Below are 20,235 nucleotides of genomic sequence, written 5' to 3' on the forward strand. Positions count from 1 at the left end.
CGCGGGCCGTACTATGAGTACCACCGATGTAATTAGTTTACACAACTTTAAAATACTTTTTAAGTGGTTTGAACTTGTATTTTCTATTTTGTCAGCTAGAAATTACGGCAAACTTAACCACACAACACAGTATGGTTTACTCCCATCCAAGATGAACAACAGCAGAGGAGTGCCCGATGCCTCTGACCTTTCCCTCCCCACAAAGACCTTCTCGAATTCTCACAAGCAGGAGCGTGTGGTCTTCCGCTCGCAGGCCCAGCACTTTCACTTTCCATATTATTATTTGGATTGATACTATTTATCTGACATGGGGTTTGACTTTCGCCTTGCACCAGAGAATCTGGCAAACCAAGCAGACAGAACCAGCAGCAACCCCGTCTACACTGCACCTGCTGCACCCTCTGCTTGAGTAGCTCCCCTCCCCAGATTGTGTCACTGCCTGGGCCCAGCACACGCCAGAGGTGCAACTGTAGGGAAGGAAGACCACACACTCGAAATCGGTGAAACTGCATCATCAGAGGAAAGCTGTGTGAGGCTGTTCATGTTTTAAAGCGGAAAGCATGGACGTCAATGCCCAAAAATGCCAGGGATAGTGAAAGTGACATCAGACGCCCTTTGACCGTGTGGTATCACAGTGTTGACCTGCATTCTAGACACTGTGGCTGACCGTCAACAGACCCTATTTGCTGCTGGTGAGCGCTGATAGGCTGTCTGTGGCAACAGTACCCTGCGGCCAGCCTATGTGGCGTTTGCCTCGTCTCTCTCCCCATTGGCTATGTCACAGTAAGTGTTACTGTCAAGAGGTGAAAGGCGTCCAATGTGCAGCACAGGGCACCCATCTCAATGCGCACAAGAATGCACGGAGAGCGCTAAGCGCAGAATCCACAGGGTACAATATTTATCTTATGCACAGCACCAACTTCTCATTATGTGATGCACCTCTGCATACCTTTGTAAACTGGATTCAGAGGCTTATTTTTTTTCTGGTTCCAGGCAGTACCCCTGGGCCTATTCTTTACATTTGAAATTTACATTTACTGCAGTAGTGCGAGAAGGCATTTCATGAAAAAGCATAAATATAAAATAGGGTTGCCAAAAGAAAAATACAGCCATGTGTTTAAAGACACTGAAAGACCTCGTCTTGACACTAAATAGGGTCATAAATAAAAATGTATGAATTCATTTGTAATGTGACTTTTCCATCTTTGTTCCCTTTAATTATCAGTCCTGAATCATTCACGCAGCCCTAAAACACAATTAAAAGTGATTTCTATTTATATTTGCTGTTCGAAGTATGCACAGATAAGTGCTGAAAATACGGCTTTAGGTGACTGCTTATTTTTGTCCTGTATGGGGCATTAAAATGAGCTGGCAACCCTAATTATAAGACTGGAAGTTTGCTGCAGGATCAGCACATTATTTCCTACAACCTCGATCCCTAATAATGCCAGAATAACAATAGTTTAAACTTTTTTCTGCTGTACCAGCCTTCAAACTCTGCAATTAATTTCACCAGGCTCCTGCAAGTACTGTTCCTACTCATAGTCTGATTTTCTATAAGTATCTGTCCTTTGAATCACATGAGGAAGTAGTAAGTAATATGGTATTCTGCCAGTATTTCATACTTTAAATATTGTCGCTTATATATAGGCTACCTCAATATTCTGAACGTACGTTTATAGAGGCAAGAAGAAATGTATTCAGTTTAACCTGACTACATGCACCCCCTTTATACTTTATTTTGCACAGACAAAAGGGGCATCATTTGAGTAAACAGCTTTGCTTATTTTGCTGCTGAGCTTGTTTTTGTTTTGCCGGTCACTTAAATATTTGTGCCTTTTTGCACAAACTAAAGGGGCATACTTTGTAGACTTGTTTAATGTTCATGCTGCTAAACTTGTTTTCGTTTTTACCACTCGCGTTGAAATATTTGCACCTTTATGTACAATTAAAAGGGGCATTGTTTGACTGGACGGGTTTGTTTATGTTGCTAAATTGATATTACTTTACCAGGCACTTTGAAATATACCTTCATGCACAAACAAAAGGGGAATTAGTCTGACTAAATAGGTTCGATTTATGTATGCTGGTGCTTTCTGTACTTGTTGTTTTACCAGTCAGTTCAAAATATTTGCACCTTCATGCACAAACCAAGAGGCATTGGTTGACTAAAGTGGTTTGATTTTTGTATGCTGCTGCACTTTGAAATATTTGGGCCTTCAAAAAGGGAATTGTTAATTTAAACTGGTTTGATTATTTTATGGTGCTGTAGTTGTTGTTTACCAGTTGCTTTGAAATATATGTGCCTTTATGCACACACCAAACGGGGAGTTGTTTGGCTAACCTGGCTTCATTTTTGCAAACTGCTGGACTTGTTTTTACCATGCACTTTAAAAGTATTTTCATCTTGATGCAAGAAAAAAGTAGATTGTTTTACAAAACATGCTTGCTTTTTGTATATTGCTGGACTGGTGATTTCTTTATTTTGCACTTTGAAAGTATTTGCACTTTTTCTGTTGCTTTACCAACTACAGTTTGCATAGATTGTCATTAGGTACTTGCTGATATGGTTTGTTTTTATTCTACATGCAGTGTTATTTATGGTGTTGCTTGCACTTGTCTGTAATACGTGTGCCTTAAATCGTGTATTTAGCATTGTTTACACTACAGAAATGATCAATTAAAACAAACATCTGCATCAATGTTCTGAAGCATCCAAACAGTTTTCTTCCTCAGCCTTGTTTGCCTGCCTGTTTTGCAATGCGTACTGATAAAGACATGATGGTAGAAATTGAAATTGCTTCCTCAGTTCATGTTATCATGCACAACCTTGACAGTCGCTAGTGTGTGGCATGCAGATAATTCAGCAGTCTATTTCTCTTGACTTTCGCAGGATACTGAGTTATATCTTGTGTACTTCTTGTGTATATTGTCAGTCCAGTTTTTATGGAATTGCAGGTTTGGGTTTATCTTTCAAAGTTTCAATGTATTGTGCATTAATGTCAATTCTATTTCAGACCCTTCATAGTTATTCTTCAGCCAGAGGCAGTTCCTGAGACAACAGGATCGCTCCTTGGCATTGTTCTGATTGCTGCCTCAGTTAAATAATCTGCTTTTGACAGTATTGTTACAAATGGCATAGCTTGTATGTTAAGAGTGTTTCCCACTTTCTCATTAGAACATAGAGAAAGACAATATAGAGGCATTTCATTTAAATGTTGGAGGTTTGGAATCAAAATATACTAGATTTCTGGGTGGTTGGGCAAAGTGGTAGGTGGGGGGCCAGGCCGCGGGGGGGGGGCCTCCATGTGCTTGGCAGGGGGGCCCCCTCAAGTTTCGTTACGCCACTGAACATATGCGATGTAATGTCAGCCAGAGGCAGGGATCCCGCAGCAGCAAAACTTCTGTCATCTCTCGGCTCAGTCCCACCCCGTGCATAGACACTAGAGATGGGTGCGGGGAGAGATGAGGTGTGCGAGAGAGTGAGAAACACAGACAGAAAGAACGATCGAGAGGGGAAAAGTCAAAGAGAAGCATCCTGACGCACCGGCTCAGGGGAAGCACGAAGGGCACAGGCCCGTGTGTGAGGAGGCAGACAAGGAGGGGTGGGCCTTGCAGAGGGGCGCATTGGGAAGAGACCGACCTGTAGATGGAATTGGTTCACATTAGGTTACTAGATAGATAGATAGATAGATAATTAGATAGATAGATAATTAGATAGATAGATAATTAGATAGATAGATAATTAGATAGATAGATAATTAGATAGATAGATAATTAGATAGATAGATAATTAGATAGATAGATAGATAGATAGATAGATAGATAGATAGATAGATAGATAGATCAGACACAGGGGAGATAGATGGGGAGCTAAAAGCAGTGACGGATGAATGGATAGATGAATTGATGAGTAGCTGCAAAGGAGAACTATTTGACATGGGTACTCATAAAAACTTCTTATGGCTTTATGCTTGGCCTGCAATGTGTGTGAATGGATTTCCCTGCACTGTAAACACTAGATAGATGTTTTTGTGTGCGTGCACATGCGAGGGACGTGTGCTTGGTCAGTGGCCACAGCCTGCCCCCCTCCAAGAGGTGTGTGCCACATTCTGTCTGGAACACTCACAATAGATTCCTGTGCTCACTACAGCCGTGTGTGCTCCTGTCTGTATCCCTATCTGTGCATGTCACTCATCTCAAACTTGTTTGTGTGCATGTCGCCTGTCTTATACTCGTGTTATCACCCATAGACACCATGTGCGAGCGCCTTTCTTCTTTTTGCACATCGGACCTTTTACATGTGTACGTGTTCATATACCACTGCCTCCTGCGTATATACATGCTCCGTATTCCTGTATTTCTCTGTGCTCTCGTCGCCACTCCCAATACTCCCATAGGTACACGTCACTAACTCCTGCACTCCTGTATGTGCGCGTCAACACTTCCTATACTCTCATGTGTGCACCTCTTATATCGTTCTGTGTATACATCACCTTTACGTGAACCGCTATATGACCACGCCACTTTCCATTATACATGCACATAGCAGTGTCTCCTGTATGTGAACATGCTACTCCTGAGTGCACGTGTACCGTCTTTTGTATTTCTGTATGTTCATATGTTACTGTCCCGCATATGTACACGCTCTGTCATGCAGAAGGGTTGATATGGCCCATAAAAAAAAATAAAAAAAGTAAATGGATACCCTCTTCCTTGGTTTGGTATTAAAAACTAGTATAATTGGGGAGCGGTGGACCCATAACACCTACGTGCCTCGGTGCCACTGCACCTGCTGTACCATCGATAGCCACGCCCCTGACCATTTCCTGTTTGTGTGCATGTCACTGTTTCAGATATTCCTTTGCGTGAACACGGCACTCCACTACTTCATAGGCATATGTGGGAACAGGTCAATGTCTCCTCTGTGAGTGCTGGCACTATCTGACCTGTGTGTGCACACATCATTGTCTCTAGTCACAGATCCACACGTGTCTGCATGCAGCCTCCCTTCACTGTGTGTGAACATCACCTAGGTCTACTGAACGGGCAAGTGCATGTGTGTGCAGGCCGCGTCTCCTTTATGTGTACATTTTTCTGCCACCAATATGTATGTGTATTCATCAATATTTCTTTACCCCTGCGTATACCTGCATCTCCTGTGCGCATGGAAATGTCTTGTATTTCTACTCTCACCACCCGTGTTACCAGATCACACGCCACTGGCTCCTTAATATTTACACATCAGAGTCTAGTGTCTTTGCATAAGAGTAGGACACAGTCTGTTTGCGTGTACCTGTCAGCCCCACTACTGTATCCGTGCAGGTCACCTGCTCCTACATGTGTACATACCACGGTCACGCAAGTGCATATGTCAGTATGTCCTCTACTTCTGCCGCGCTGCCCACGTGCTCATCACCACGTGCACAACTATACATGCCCCCCAACCATGAACATGCCACCAGAACACCTATAAGTTGCCATGTTACCGGTTTCTAAACGTGTACATGACAGGTTTCTGCCTGTGTGCGCATATTTGGTCGTGCCCTTAAGCCTCGCCATGTCTACCACCAGATCTGTTACCTGGTGGCGCTGGAATCATTTTTAGAATGGGGGGTGCCGGGCAGTAACACCACCTCACTGCAACAATAGGGGACATGTGGCAGGCTGTCTTCGAAGGTTCAACAAAGGCTGGCCGAAGGAAAACATTTGAGTGGTGTCTTCATTGTTTATCCTCTATCTAAACTCTTTCAAGTTTGATGGGGTGCTGCAGTACTTCCCGCACCCCTAATTCCAGCGCCACTGCTGTCACCCATCGCCCCTTCCCTTCCAATGTCCTCACATATCTGCACCCCCTGGAATCACCTCGCCAAGTTCCGGTCCCGCCTGTCTCTGTGGCGGCGCCCTCCCGGATCTGCCTCACCCACCCACCACACCAAGATATGTCCCGTGTTCTCTCGCCCCCTCCAGTGTCTGCCTCCAGGCTTGACCCTTCCGTCAAGCTCGCACCAAACCCATGGTCTACAGGTGTGCCGACCACACCCCTCGTCACCTCCACCCTCCCAGAGGTTACACGGTGCCCCCCCTCCCAAGTGCGCTCAACAGCCCCTCCTCACCTCCGCCGAGAGGTTACACTGTGTCTGCCACGCTGTGCAGATGTGGCGACCACGCCCTGATCACCTCCACCCAGAGGTTAGACTGTGACAAAGTGGGCAGGGAAGAAAAAGAGAGAGGAAATAATGAGAGAAGTTAGGAAGGAGAGGAGGATGAGTGAGAGACAGAAGAGGGGCCAGGGGGGAGAGGAGAGCATGAAATGGATGGAGGATATGAGAGGTGGGGGAGAAGGAAAGACAAGTAGAATGAGGAACTCCGAGACCTGTAATTCACATTAGGGTAGCAGGTGCAGTGACACCGTGGTCCAGGGGGCAATGAGCATACTGCACCTCATATATTACCAGTATTTTCATACCGACTGGGGGCCTATTTTCAATGCTTGCACGAGGGCTCAGGACCCCCCAGGCTACGACCCTGCCCAGAGGTTGCACTGTGTATCTGGGACTTTAAGTGGGTAGAATGGGTCTCAGGCCTGAATGCAATTAAAACAGATATTGTAACGGGCCCCTATCAGGCCCTATATACATGTCCTTAACTTTACTGGCAAAAACACTGGGCAAAAATACTGATCGATTCATGAAAAATTAATGTGAAAAATGTTAAGGCAATCCATGTCAGTAATTTAGTTCCTGCTTGCTTTTCACAGGTTTAATGCACCCAGAAAGAGTGTCAGCTATTTCCAGGACATTGTATTTCTTTCATAGCATATTACTCTTGTATAGTTTAATTAATTAACAAAGCTTTATTCCGATATATAATATCATAAAAGCACATTTACACATTAAAACACAATTCATGAAAGTACAATAACGAAGAATTCATATAAAAACCTTTTTGTTACAATAAATGTTTTAAAAGTATATTAAACTTTAACAACTTTGTAAATATTAAGAGACATTTAATAAAATTCATCATATAGCCTTCTGCCTAATCAGCCATGCCCAACTAAAAAATGTAGCCACCCTGCACACTATAGTTGTACTAACATCAGACTTAAGGATTCTAAGTGCAACAGAATAGTCCCTAGTTCCAAGCTGCAGGCACACAGGTTTTAGCCATTTCGATCTAGGTTTCGAATAGGCTGGGCATACAAAGAGAAAATAAGGAATATTTTCAATAACACCTAAACAATCTGGACAATCCACGGGAGTCTGGTAAGGGGGGTTCCACTTACTTGTGCGATCACAAAGAGGAAGGGTGCCCATCCTAAACTGGATAAAGAGGGAGCTATCCCTAGGCTTCATAATAAAGTCTCGATAGGGCTCCAGGCGGGGCGTGGGCTTATGCTGCCGGAATGCCTCAGTCAACCTGCCTTGATTTGGGTCCCTCTGCTCCTGTTGATCGACCCATGCCCAAAAGGCTCTCTTAATTTCTGCCTTAGGTAACAGTGCCCCAGACTCCCAAGCAGTTATAAGGCCTATTGCCAAAAGAAGCTTCTTTATGTTAACTACCCATCCAATTTTATGAGCTTCTTGGAGATTCATGACCTCTCTTAGGACATCAGCGTATCTAGAAAGCTCTGGGGTACGCCATAACCACGCCAAATATAAGAGAGGACGCAGAGTGACTAGGTCTTTAATAGATCACCGGCCCAAATCACTCAAAAGTGGCTTGGTTGGGGTGCCCCTCGGGAGCGATACAAGCTCCCTAAAAAACTTATTTTCTGAGGTAACTAGCACATCTACACAACCAAAGCCCCATAGTTCTGCGCCGTAAGGGGCACAGCCTACAGCTTTTGCAGCGTATATTTCCAAAGCTGGAGCAATGGGCTTGGTAGTAGAGGCACGAAGTTCCCTTCCTAGTGCTCCTACTGCCCGCCTATGATTTAACGCCATTTTGTCAATATGAGGCTGCCATTTAAATTTGTCAGAGATTCTAATCCCCAAGTAGTCAACATCTTTGACGCGCTCTAATGGCATCCCATCGAGAGTCAAGGTAGATCTGGATGATCTACTCGGGTTAAAATAAAGAAGTTTAGTTTTAGAAGTATTAATGGCAAGGCCCCTCAGCTTGCAGATCAAAGAGAAGCGATCCAATAGCTTCTGCAATCCTGCCGGTGTTTTCGATACTAACAACGTATCGTCCGCAAAAAGTAATGCAGGGACTTTATCACCCGCAAGAACAGGGGCGTCGGCATTAACTTCAAGCAAAAAAGAAACTACACCGTTCACGAAAAGCGTGAAAAGTGTGGGAGCCAATACACAACCTTGGCGAACCCCTCTGTTCACGGGAATTTTATCAGTTTTTTGCTCCTGCGACCCCCATCTAATGCGGGCATAATTACCATCATGAATACGAACCAAAAGATTCAAAATAGGCGGAGGAATCCCCATCTCCTGCAGGACCAGCCACAGGCGGTCACGAGGGACCAGGTCAAAGGCGGTCTTCAGGTCAATAAATGCCAGGTAGAGACCGCCCTTGCCAATGGTGACCACCTTCCAATGTAAAAGCACCAGCCTGAATGCCTGGTCAATCGCGCTTGTACAGGTCCTGAAACCCGCCTGAAACTGTGAAATAATATTGTTCTCGTCCGCCCATGAGAGGACCCTCTCCAGGAGGACCCTACCAACCAACTTCTGTCCAGTGTCTATAAGGCTAATTGGGCGATAGTTGGCAGGGTCCCCCCTTGGACCCCTCTTGTAAATAGGAATTACTTTGGCCCCCTTCCAGGAGTTCGGTACCGGCGAGCCTTCCAACAAAGCGTTGATAAAAATCACAAAATAAGAGGACCATCCCTCAATGTTGGTTTTAAATAAGTTGCCCGGAATGCCATCTGGTCCCGGGGCCTTAGCGGGCACAATCTTATTAATAGCGGCCTCCACCTCTTTTTTCTTTATCCTATTAAATGAGACCTGATCGGGGTCAATGGCTGCGGTCCCGACTCGGGCCGTAGACCACCCAATTGCTCGTCCCCTACATACAATTTCCTAAAGTGCTCATACCACTCCCTATCCGTTATATGATTGGGAATTTGGTCCAAATCACAGCTATTGGATCTTCTCACTAAAGTCCAAAAAAGCTCGCCGTTCTTAGAGCGGCTCGCAATTTTTAGACTATCCCAATGCGACTCTTCCCATTCCTTCTTTGCATCTACAATGGCCTGCCTATACTGCAGTCTTGCCAGCCGGACCTCACCCGGGTTGTTGGATTTAATAGCAAGGACCAAACTGTCTTTTTTCAATCTGCAGTTTCTGTTGAACCACTTCTGTGCTGGCTTAGCACTCATCTGGCGCTTTTTACTACGATCTAGAAACAGAGTGCCGATCAAACCTATGGTATCCCCATACACTTTTACTGCAGCAGCAGGCCCAACCCTATCCTTGCATGCTGCAGAAAGCCTGAGAGTCTGGTCAATAAGAATTTCTTCAAGGGTAGTTAGTTTTAGGTCACTCAGAATAAACTTTGGCCATTTAAGGAACCTGTTACAGTTAGATGGTAAGACTGTCTTAGTCAACATTCGCAATCCAGTGGTAGGAGTATGCTCCTTCCTATGCCACATTTCCAACATTGTAAGGGACAAAGGATTGTGATCACTGTTTACTGTTGGTATAATGACCATATCATCAACAAACTTCCATGCCCTCCTGTCAACCAGTATATAATCGATTCTACTTTGACAGGGGACCCTGTTATATGTAGTTGCTCCCATTACATCAGAAGTCGTGCGCCCATTTACAGCTCTTAACCCAAATTCTAGCGATAGAGCATTTATTTGGATGACAACCGGTAACCATCTCTTCACTGGCTTAAGCGACAGAGAGGGAATGCCCCATCTAGCATCCTCATCATATATTCCCAGGATGTCATCTGTTGCTCGAGGCTCAAATGAGCAATTAAGGTCACCAGCGACCAAAAGAAAGGAATCAGAGGGACCAGAAAGGAGCATATCAGAAAGAGCAGAAATGGTAGAGGATTTTGCACCCCCTTGGGTGCCTCTAGCATATACGTTAAAAAGTTCCCAAGTATGATTACTCTTTGTACCCTTAAAAGAGAGTCTCATTACATCTAATGTAGAACAAGAATGTTGAGTGATCTTAAGATTAAGTTCTACCCTGACCCATACCATGAGCCCACCAGATGGACGACCTCGACCTACCGAGGTAGCTGGTACAAAAAAACAGGAAAAGCCAGGCTTGTACAGCGGTTCAAAGCTCCAGGTTTCCTGGAATAAACATAGGTCATACCCGTCAATAAAATCATTCCAATCCGGAAGAGAAAGCTTATTACTCAAATCCGCCACATTCCACGAAACAAGCTTAAGATGTCTGGAAGGACCGTCACAGGAGATTAAAGCCCTTGAAGAATAATCCAAATGTAGATCAATAGTGTTATTAGCCCTCTGTGGTGATATGGCAGGAATTGATAATTCAGGACCCGGAAGCTGATATGATACAAAAGGACCAGAAGTACAGCAACCCTGGGGGAGCGGGGGACTGGTCGATACTCCTGCTATACCCTGGAGTCAATCGACAGCCTCCAAACTACTAAATCGATTTTGAATAGAGGTAGGATCTAAGGATAGTAAAGGTCTATGCCAACCCCCATGCGACAACCCACTCCCATTCCGCTGTACTAATGTCCACCCATCCGCTAAAGATGTAAAATGATCAGGGGGATAGAAGTAGGTCAATGGGAGAGAGCGAATGGTTGCTCCTGGGCTAGGGTGTCTCCAATTGCAAATATGATCAACTATTTTGGGGTCATTGAAGTTGATTAAAATACAGTCCCCCCTCATATTCTTAGCCAGGTGTCCTATCCATGGCACCCTCCTAACCATGAGTATCTTGCACACTATATGTAGTGGCAATGGTCTGTTTTTATTTAACCAATGGACAACCCTGTTCCTCAAAGTTGTAGGAGATTCGACTTCATGCTTTCCCAATTCGGGGACCCCTGCTAGAATTACCACAAATGGACAGACTTCCAGGGGTAGATTGGGATATTTTTCCCACTAGAGACCTGAGAAATAGAGACCCTACCTTCCTCATTAAACTGGGATATATTATGCTGAGAAGATTTAGTAGCAACAGCCGCAGCTGTACCCTTATTTGCTTCGACTAAGACCTGGTGATCTACAGTCAATGCTGGGGGATCTTTTGAGACAGCCAGGACATTTTTTCCTCCAGCGTTATCCAGGGGTTGGGAAGCCCTGGGATGAGCATCCTTCTTTAAAGAATCAATGATTCCTACGAAACCTTGTTCAATCCTTAGTAAATTCTGTTCAATCTTACTTATTCTATCCTCCACGGGGCGAAGGAGAAGCCTAATTATATCACATATATTGGTCAACTCAAGGACCATTCCCTCAGCCCTGTCAGCTTGGCTTATCCCCCCGCTAGCAGCCCGGTGTACCATTCTGGTGGATGATAGATGGTCTAATGGTGCAACTATGTTTGCTATAACATCCATAATGGGCTGCTCCAATATAGCAGGGATTGGTCTAGGGTTTCTGATGTGACTCACGGCTTTCTGTTTCTTCCCGCCATTCTTGTTCTTCCCACCATTATTGTTAGATAGCCCTTGCTCATACTTAGGAACAGCCCCAGGGTGCCTCTCTCGCAATTGCCTGGTGCTAAACTCTGGTACTATGCTGGGAGCATGCGGCAACATACAGGGGGATGTCAATAACGAGTCTGAGACCGTAGACTGTTCCCCCAAGGAAACATGAATTGTTGCACTGGGTAAAAAATCTGTGGTCGGAAAATCTGATGTTGGAAATACAGCAATACCACCGTTTGGAGCTTGATGAACAGGGGACCACACATTAGCAATGTGTCCTATTGAAGACCTCCTGGCCAACACAAGGTCCTGTGAAACTCGACGTTCCAATATCGTGATCTCTTGATCAATGACACAATTTACCTTAGTGATAAACTGGTCCATAGTTCCTGTGAGATTAGCATTGACCACTCTACCTCTGGCATCTTTAGGTGGCATGATGGAACCAGCAAGTCAATTAACTAAACTTGAAAGCGGTATACTCACAAATCGAGCCCCCAAGCAAGGCGAAAGAGGGGTGGCCCGTCCCGTCCTTACACGGTCTTGAACGGGCTTAAACGGGCCCGCCCTTGGCCCGGGCTTTGCCAGGCGCGCGCCCGCGCGCGTCCCGCGAGGGGGAGATTAAGGTGGTATAAACCCTGGGAGAGATGGGCGGGACTAAACCTTCAATCAGCAGGCAGGGGCGGAGGCAGGAGGGAAGAGGACACAGCTGGTGTAGGAAACGGGCTGCTGGTCCTCGCAGTCCCGTGCGTCAAAGTTCAAACCAAGTACTACTGCTGCGAGCGGCTCCCGCGAAGCGGGGGCCGTGAGCAGTTTTCAATCAGCAGGCAGGGGCGGAGGCAGGAGGGAAGAGGACACAGCTGGTGTAGGAAACGGGCTGCTGGTCCTCGCAGTCCCGTGCGCCAAAGTTCAAACCAAGTACTACTGCTGCGAGCGGCACTCTTGTATAGTGCATACTTTAAACTGAGCCCTCTATAGGTGTTTACAGCAGGTCAAGACTCAGAACTCTGGCTGGGGCAGAAGTGAGCACCAGTTTCTGACAGTGAACATTTCTGACAGGGTTTCAGTGGGCCAGACAGATCTGCAGAATACATGGGCAACCAATCCTTGGCCTCTCTGACTAGTGCCCAGGGCAGAGGTTGGGTCACGTATTCCAATTGCAATTGTGATTCTGTGCATATGTGTATATATTCTGTTGCTTCTTTCTTCACTTCTGACTGAGAGGTAGTTTTAATCCCCCTGTCCTACTATGTACTAGGGCCTTACAGGGGAGGTCATGCCAATCACAGTGGTACTCCAACCCATAGTGTACCCTAGTGTAGGTAGGTATTTTCACTGTATTCTAAGTGTCTTTAAGGATAGCACTGGCTCCGGGACTGGTAAGTCAGTTACCACCAGTACCAGTCAGCAAAACGTTGGGGGCACAGGATGACTTTGCAACAATGCCTCTTTCTGCACCTCTGTTGGTTCTTTCTGCATCTCTCTTGCTTCTTTCTGCACCTTTCTGTGTCTTGCTAGACTTCTGTTGCCTCTTTCTGCATTTCCCTTGCTTCTTTCTGCACGTTTCTTCCTCTTTCTGCACATGTCCTACCTCTGTAGGAATAGTTAGAAATTATCATTTGAAAAACCTTTGAAATTCACTGAAAAAACCATACGTTTCAGAGACATTATAGTTAGAAATTGTCATTTAAAAAACCTTAGAAATCACTGAAAAAAACAGGTTTCAGGAACATTATAGTTAGTTGGACATTTCGCTCGTACAAAACTAGAGAAATTCGTCCGTTATAGTTAGTTGAGCTAACTATAACTTGCGCCCCCGCAATGCACTGCTGATTACGTCACATATTAAATCATTCATGACATGGTCAGTGACCTCACTGATGACATCTCAAATGACATCACTGATTACATCACTGATTACATCATCCACGTTCTAATCTTATGCACCTCCTCACACCCTAATATAACCTTTGATACACCCACTCTAAAATACAGACTACCATTTTCAAAACCATAGACACACCAATACCAATTACTACATACCCACTCACTGATTCCTAGGTCTACACACACATCCACTCATTCACCCAAACAGTCACTCATACATGCAGTCACTCATCAATACAGCACTATCACATGAACTCATACACCTATACAGACACTCCCAGACCGCCACTCATCCATAGAGTTACTCAGACACCTAGTCAGTCATGCAAAGAATCAATCACACTCCCTTTTACTCACTATACAGTTATACACACACCACCTCACTTATTCATACAGATACTAACACATATTTACTTTCTTATACAGTCACTGATACAAGCACACACTCATCCACACAGTCACTCTCACAATCACTCACTCTCACATATAGTCATTTATATACTCCAACACTCATGTATCCCACCTTTCACATATGTAGTTACCCACACATGTGCCACTGAGACATCCATTCACTCACCAACACAACCATACACACACTCACCCATCCATACAGCCCTTCACAGATGCACTCGAACCCATACACCAAGTGAATCACCCACTCACACATCTATGCACAGTCACACCCCCCACCCACCCACACATACACTCAGACACCCATACAGATACTCAGACAACCAATCAATATCCTATTTAGACACTCGTGTAGCTACTCACCAATCCATGCAGCTGCTTACACACCAACTAACAGACTGATACAGACATTGACACAGTTTATTCACTAACCCATGCATTCAGTAAGACACATTTAATCACTCACTTATACAGTCAGTCATGCACCTACTAAATCATCCATTCAGACACTCATACACCAACCCATTCTTCAATACACCTTGGAATGTATATATATAAAACATATTTAAACTCTACAGAAACACACATTCACTGGATGATGTAATCAGTGATGTCATTTGAGATGTCATCAGTGACGTCATCAGTGATGTCACTGATCATGTCATGAATTATGTAATATGTGATGTCATCAGCAGTACATTGTGGGGGCGCGAGTTATAGTTAGCTCAACCAACTATAATGGCCGAATTTCTCTGGTTTTGTATGAGTGAAATGTCCAACTAACTATAACGTCCCTGAAACCTCTGTTTTTTTCAGTGAATTCCTAAGGTATTTTAAATGCTAATTTCTAACAATAACGTCCCTGAAACCTTTGTTTTTTTCGTGAATATGTATATATATATATATATATATATATATATATATATACATACATATTACCTACTGGCAGTCACCAGTAGGTAGTTATAGTTAGGACCTATTTTCCATAGGAGATCCGCAACATTCTATTCCCAATAAGTCTGGCGCCGGTTGATGAATCCTCGCGAAATTTTCGAAACTTTTGGCCATATCCGCTTCGCTCCTACCCTGAAAGTTTTGTGGTGATTCGTCAAGCGGGGGCCGAGAAAAATGGGGGTCTCAAAACGCGTTTTCCCCATGCAATTTCCCATAGGATCTGTTGTCGCAGCTACAGCCCGAACCGCTGAATGGAATGACACCAAATTTGGCAAAGAGGTAGTCTTCAGTTCAGACTTGTGCCTTTTGCATAAATGGTGTGAATCCGTTCAGTAGTTCCTGAGAACATTAGAGTTAAAAGTACATACATATCTATGGCCGAGGAGGATCCGCGGACCATACACGCACCGTACGTGCACTGTCCCCGAACCAAGCGCGCACCCTCCCGATCGCGCGCTGAATGCTAATTGGCTGTCGAGTGTCTCTCTACATTCGAAACCAGGAACTGTTGGCGGACATTTTCTGCCTCGGTATAAGCGAGGCTGAAGAAGCAAGGGGAATAAGTGTGTAAAAGATATAAAGGTGGCAGAGTGGAAATATTCTGACCCTCTAGAGGTGCTTAGGGGGTCCCAGAAGGACCCCCTGGGGCCCCCCTTTTTAAAACAAAAAAAACGCCAAAATGCGCGCACGGTGCACGCATCCTATTGCGTTGGGTACGCGGATCCATGAAATTATTTTTGAAAAAAGACAAGAAATCATTGGTTGTATGACTACTTTGTACACTACATTGTACACTGAAAGGTAGGGCGTATATTTCTGTTTTTTAAAGGTATGATTCTTATTGGTTAATAAAAAAAGATTGTAAGGAACATTATATATGATTATGATGTCGCCACCCGAGTGCTTTGCGGCATAGGGGCGGAAGGCGTACGGGAATTCTTGTCCAACGGCAGGTTCTTGGTAGAAAATGAGTCAAGAAAGCTAGTAGCTCTTGTCTTTCAGTGTCCCGTTGCCGAGGAGCTGCATAATACATTTTGAAGAGCGTCTGATATGTAATGGCCATTTGCCGATAGATGTGAACAACTTTTTACCTGATATGGCCACTACTCAATATACGAGCACAACGATGTACTGGAGATATATTCGACTATTAATTTAACGAACAGGAGAGAATTATCTAACATAAGCCCTGAGGAAGTCGCGGGTACTCCCAGGAGACGAAACACGTGTTGGCTGGAGCAAGAATCAATAAATGAAGACTTGATCTTATACTTCAAGAAACTGACTCATATGATTATCAATACATTGTTGTATACTTTATGGATGTGCTCAGGTTTTGTTGCATTGTTTGTGATCTCTAGGGATTACTAGTTAGAAGGGTGGATGACCCTTCTTCCTTTGAGCACCCTCAATACTAATGTACAGTACACATTGGAAGTGGTGAGCGCCAATACCAACCAGGGGTCTATCATCCATTATTCATATAGTCAGTCTTTGCTTATGCTTTGATTAAATGAGTCAGGCTTTGACACAAAAGTACAGTCCTGAAATATGAAGATTGTGTGCAGTTCCCTTAACACTTCCACAGTAGTGAATGATTTTTGGTAAACTCCTAGGTATAGTGGTTGTTGTCTAGAATCACACTGTGAGTCTGTGTGCATTTGGGAACCACTGTGAGAGAAGCATTTGGTAACATTGTGTATTTTTTAGCAGGTAACTCTTTTAAAACCTGTCATGTTTTCAAGTTTTAGTAGCATTAGAAGCTAGTCTTTGCTTATGAATTGATAAAATGAGTCAGGGTTTGACACTAAGGTGCAGTATCATGTACTATTCTGTTCACTGTGGCAGAACTGAAAATGGAAAGGTTTTACCTAAGCACTGTCCTAGAAGTAGTCTGATTATTTAGTCAGTTTCTAAGTACCAAATAGATTGCTTCAAATGTCTATGCAGTATGCATGTAGTGTTTTAACATACTATACACTTGTCTTTTACACCTTCAATTCCCTAGTCAGTATCTATACACTTCCAGGAAACACCCTGTCACTCCCTTTGCAGTCCTCTAGTGACCCATTCAACACCATGTACTAATCCATTCACTGTGCCAAAACCCAAACACTTATAAATCACCAAGACACTCTCTTTCCAGTACTCTAATGATTCAGTCACTGCCTAAGTATTCATGCACTGAGCCAGGCCTTAACACATGGACTTCTTCAAACCCCTATCCACTATGCATGCAGTCCTCTAACCACCTACACACTTGTGTTTCACACCTTCAATTCCCCAGTCAGTATCCATACACTTCCAGCAAACACCCTGTCACTCCCCTTGCACTCCTCTAGTGACCTTATTAAGCATCATGTACTAATCCATTCACTGCGCCAAACCCTAATAAATTCACCCAGGCACTCTCCTTGCAGTACTCTAATCATTCAGTCAGTACCCAAGTACTCATCCAGTGGCCCAGGCCTTAGTATATGGACTGCTTCAAACCCATATCCACTATGCATGCAGTCCTCTAACCACCTACACAATTGTCTTTCACACTAGTCAGTATCCATATACTTCCAGGAAACACCCTGTCACTCCCTTTGCAGTCTTCTAGTGACCCATTCAGCATCAAGTACTAATCCATTCACTGTGCGAAAACTCAAACACTTATAAATTCACCAAGATACTATCTTTGCAGTACTCTAATCATTCAGTCTGTGCCTAAGTATTCATGCACTGAGCCAGTCCTTGGCACATGGACTGCTTCAAACCCCTATCCACTATGCATGCAGTCTTCTAACCACCTAGACACTTGTCTTTCACACTTTCAATTTCCTAGTCAGTATCCATACAGTCCAGCAAACATCTTGTCACTGCCTTTGCACTCCTCTAGTGACCCATTGAGTACCAAGTACTAATCCATTCCTTGTGCAAAAAGCCTAGCACTTATAAATTCACCTAGGCACTCTCCTTGCTGTACTCTAATCATTCAGTCAGTACCCAAGTAGTCATGCAGTGAGCCAGGCCTTAGCACATGGACTGCTTTAAATGCCTATGCAGTGTGGATGCAGTCCTCTAATCACCTACACAGTTGTGTTTCACACCTTCAATTCCCTAGTTAGTATTTATACTCTTCTAGCAAACACCCTGTCACTCACCCAGTGTGTCTCCTTATAGTACTGTAATAATTTAGTCAGTTAGCATGTAGAGTTTTAGTGAGGTAGGCTTTAGGGCATGAATTGCTTCAAAGTAGTATGCACTATGCATGTAGTGTTTTAACCATCGTCACACTTGTGGTTCAGGGACATAGTTTCTTAGTCAGTATTTATATAAAATGTGTATGTACTGTAATGGAATAGTATAATTTTGAAAGTTATTAATATACATTTATTTGTGATTCTTTTTTACAGATACAGAACAGGAGTGTTTCTCATCTGTTTGCACTCTTCTCGTGCAAGATTGTTTGGATGAAGGGTCCTTAGGTGTTTCATCATACTTGCTGTGCCGCATGAGTATTTTTTGTTAGGATCCCCTCGTAACAGAAATCTTTTGAAAATCTTGTGCATGAGAAAGGTGGCATTGGTCTTTGTTTGCCCCTTGAGAAAAGTAGCAAATTTCCACATCACTGAAGGAAAACGTTGTGGGCGTGCGGCATCCTCCAAAAATTCAACTTTAGATTTGGTGAATATTTTATAGCGACATCATTTACAGTTTTTGTAAGTTAAAGTAAAAAAATTTTGTTAGCTGTGTGCATTTTATATTTCTGTGATTTGTATTTTGAGAATGGCATGTTGGTTTTTTTTAACAATATTTGAGATTGTGTTTTTTTTGCCCGCTGTTAAGTGATGAGTACCATTGAAATCACTATTTTTAGTGAAATTTAATATATTCTGAGAACAGCAAAAAAGGCAAAAAAATTACTTTGTGGAAATTATGCTGTTTTGTATAAAATGTATTATTACATGTTATAATTTTTTTTCCCTTTTCTTTCACAGATCCAAATTTTAAAATAAGCAATTTATATGAATTTATATTTGAATGAAAAACAGAAAAAAATGTATACCATTTTTTATTCCTATTACTGTGAAGGTAAGTTTAACTAAGTCTCAATATGCAGAATGAAGAGGACTGCAAGAAGCTACAAAGTTGAAACACGTTTCTAAAAACACTCTGTTTATGTAGTTTTGAAATCTGACCATAATCAGATATCATGTGACCTGCAAAAAAAGAGATTTGAGGGGTTCATAATATTTCACCTTTTTAGCTGTTGAAGGACCGCAATCATTTCAATCATTCTTCTTTGAACATCTTTGCAGACAAAACTCTGTGCTTACCTTCTATCATTCGCAAGGAAATTTAAAAACAGAAATATGTCACTTTTTGTAACATAGTTGTTGTGCAAGATACTCTTTTATATTTACAAAGAGAGGAAAAGGCACTCCATGTAAATAAAACCGTATCATGCACACCACTTTGTGTTGAAAGGGTGTTCTATAAGTGTTGTTGTACATTATTGCACTTAATACTCATAGAACAAGACACATGTCTAGATTTTTCAGAAATCATAAATCTCGATATGTGTATGAATGCTGCACCATTCTAAAATTGGTGTAGGAAAGCACAACAAGGAGAATTGTTTTAATTTCTCCACATTTTTATATCTTCAATGCATGCTGAAATGTTCAGCATACATTGAAGAAGAAAAATGCATTTTCTCATTGTTTTTGTGCAGGAAGGTGTGTCTTCCTGCAAAAAAACAAACAGCACATGACACAGATATCCTTGCACTATGGTGCAAGGGTGCCTGTGTCACCACATGGCTGCAGTTTAAGCAGCCGTGCAGAGAGAAGCATAGATTTGCAACATACTTATGTACATATGTTGCATCCCTGTGCTTCGGAAGTACTACAGCACACTGCAGTTAAAGAGGTTACTGTGTGATGCTGCAGCACTTCCTCGTAGTTCTGCACTTAAACATTCTTCATACGCTACTAATGCATTCATTCAGTCAATTTCATACTACACATACATTCATCTAAACTAACACTAACAAAGAAATTTAGCTCTTTTTTTAAACCAGGAAAGTTAGTTCTTACTTCTTTCTTCTTTTATAATTTTTTTGGGGTTTTCTGAACAAAAAAAAAAATACAAAACAGGAGAAACCAAACAATGAACTCCAGGGAACAATAAAAAAAACAAAAAAAACTAGCAAATGTGACTTTCTTGCCGGCGGCAGATCAGATCGATCGACTGCTCACCATAGCACAAAGTCTTATTGCACTTAGTGCAGAGCACTTTTAAAAATTGAAATTGAGGACGGATGTCCAAGGTTTGGGCTGATGGATGCACTCTTGATGTGCTCGGCTGCGATGAGGTGGA

Source organism: Triturus cristatus, chromosome 11 (genome assembly GCF_964204655.1).
Source record: "Triturus cristatus chromosome 11, aTriCri1.1, whole genome shotgun sequence".
In the NCBI taxonomy this organism is placed as follows: domain Eukaryota; kingdom Metazoa; phylum Chordata; class Amphibia; order Caudata; family Salamandridae; genus Triturus; species Triturus cristatus.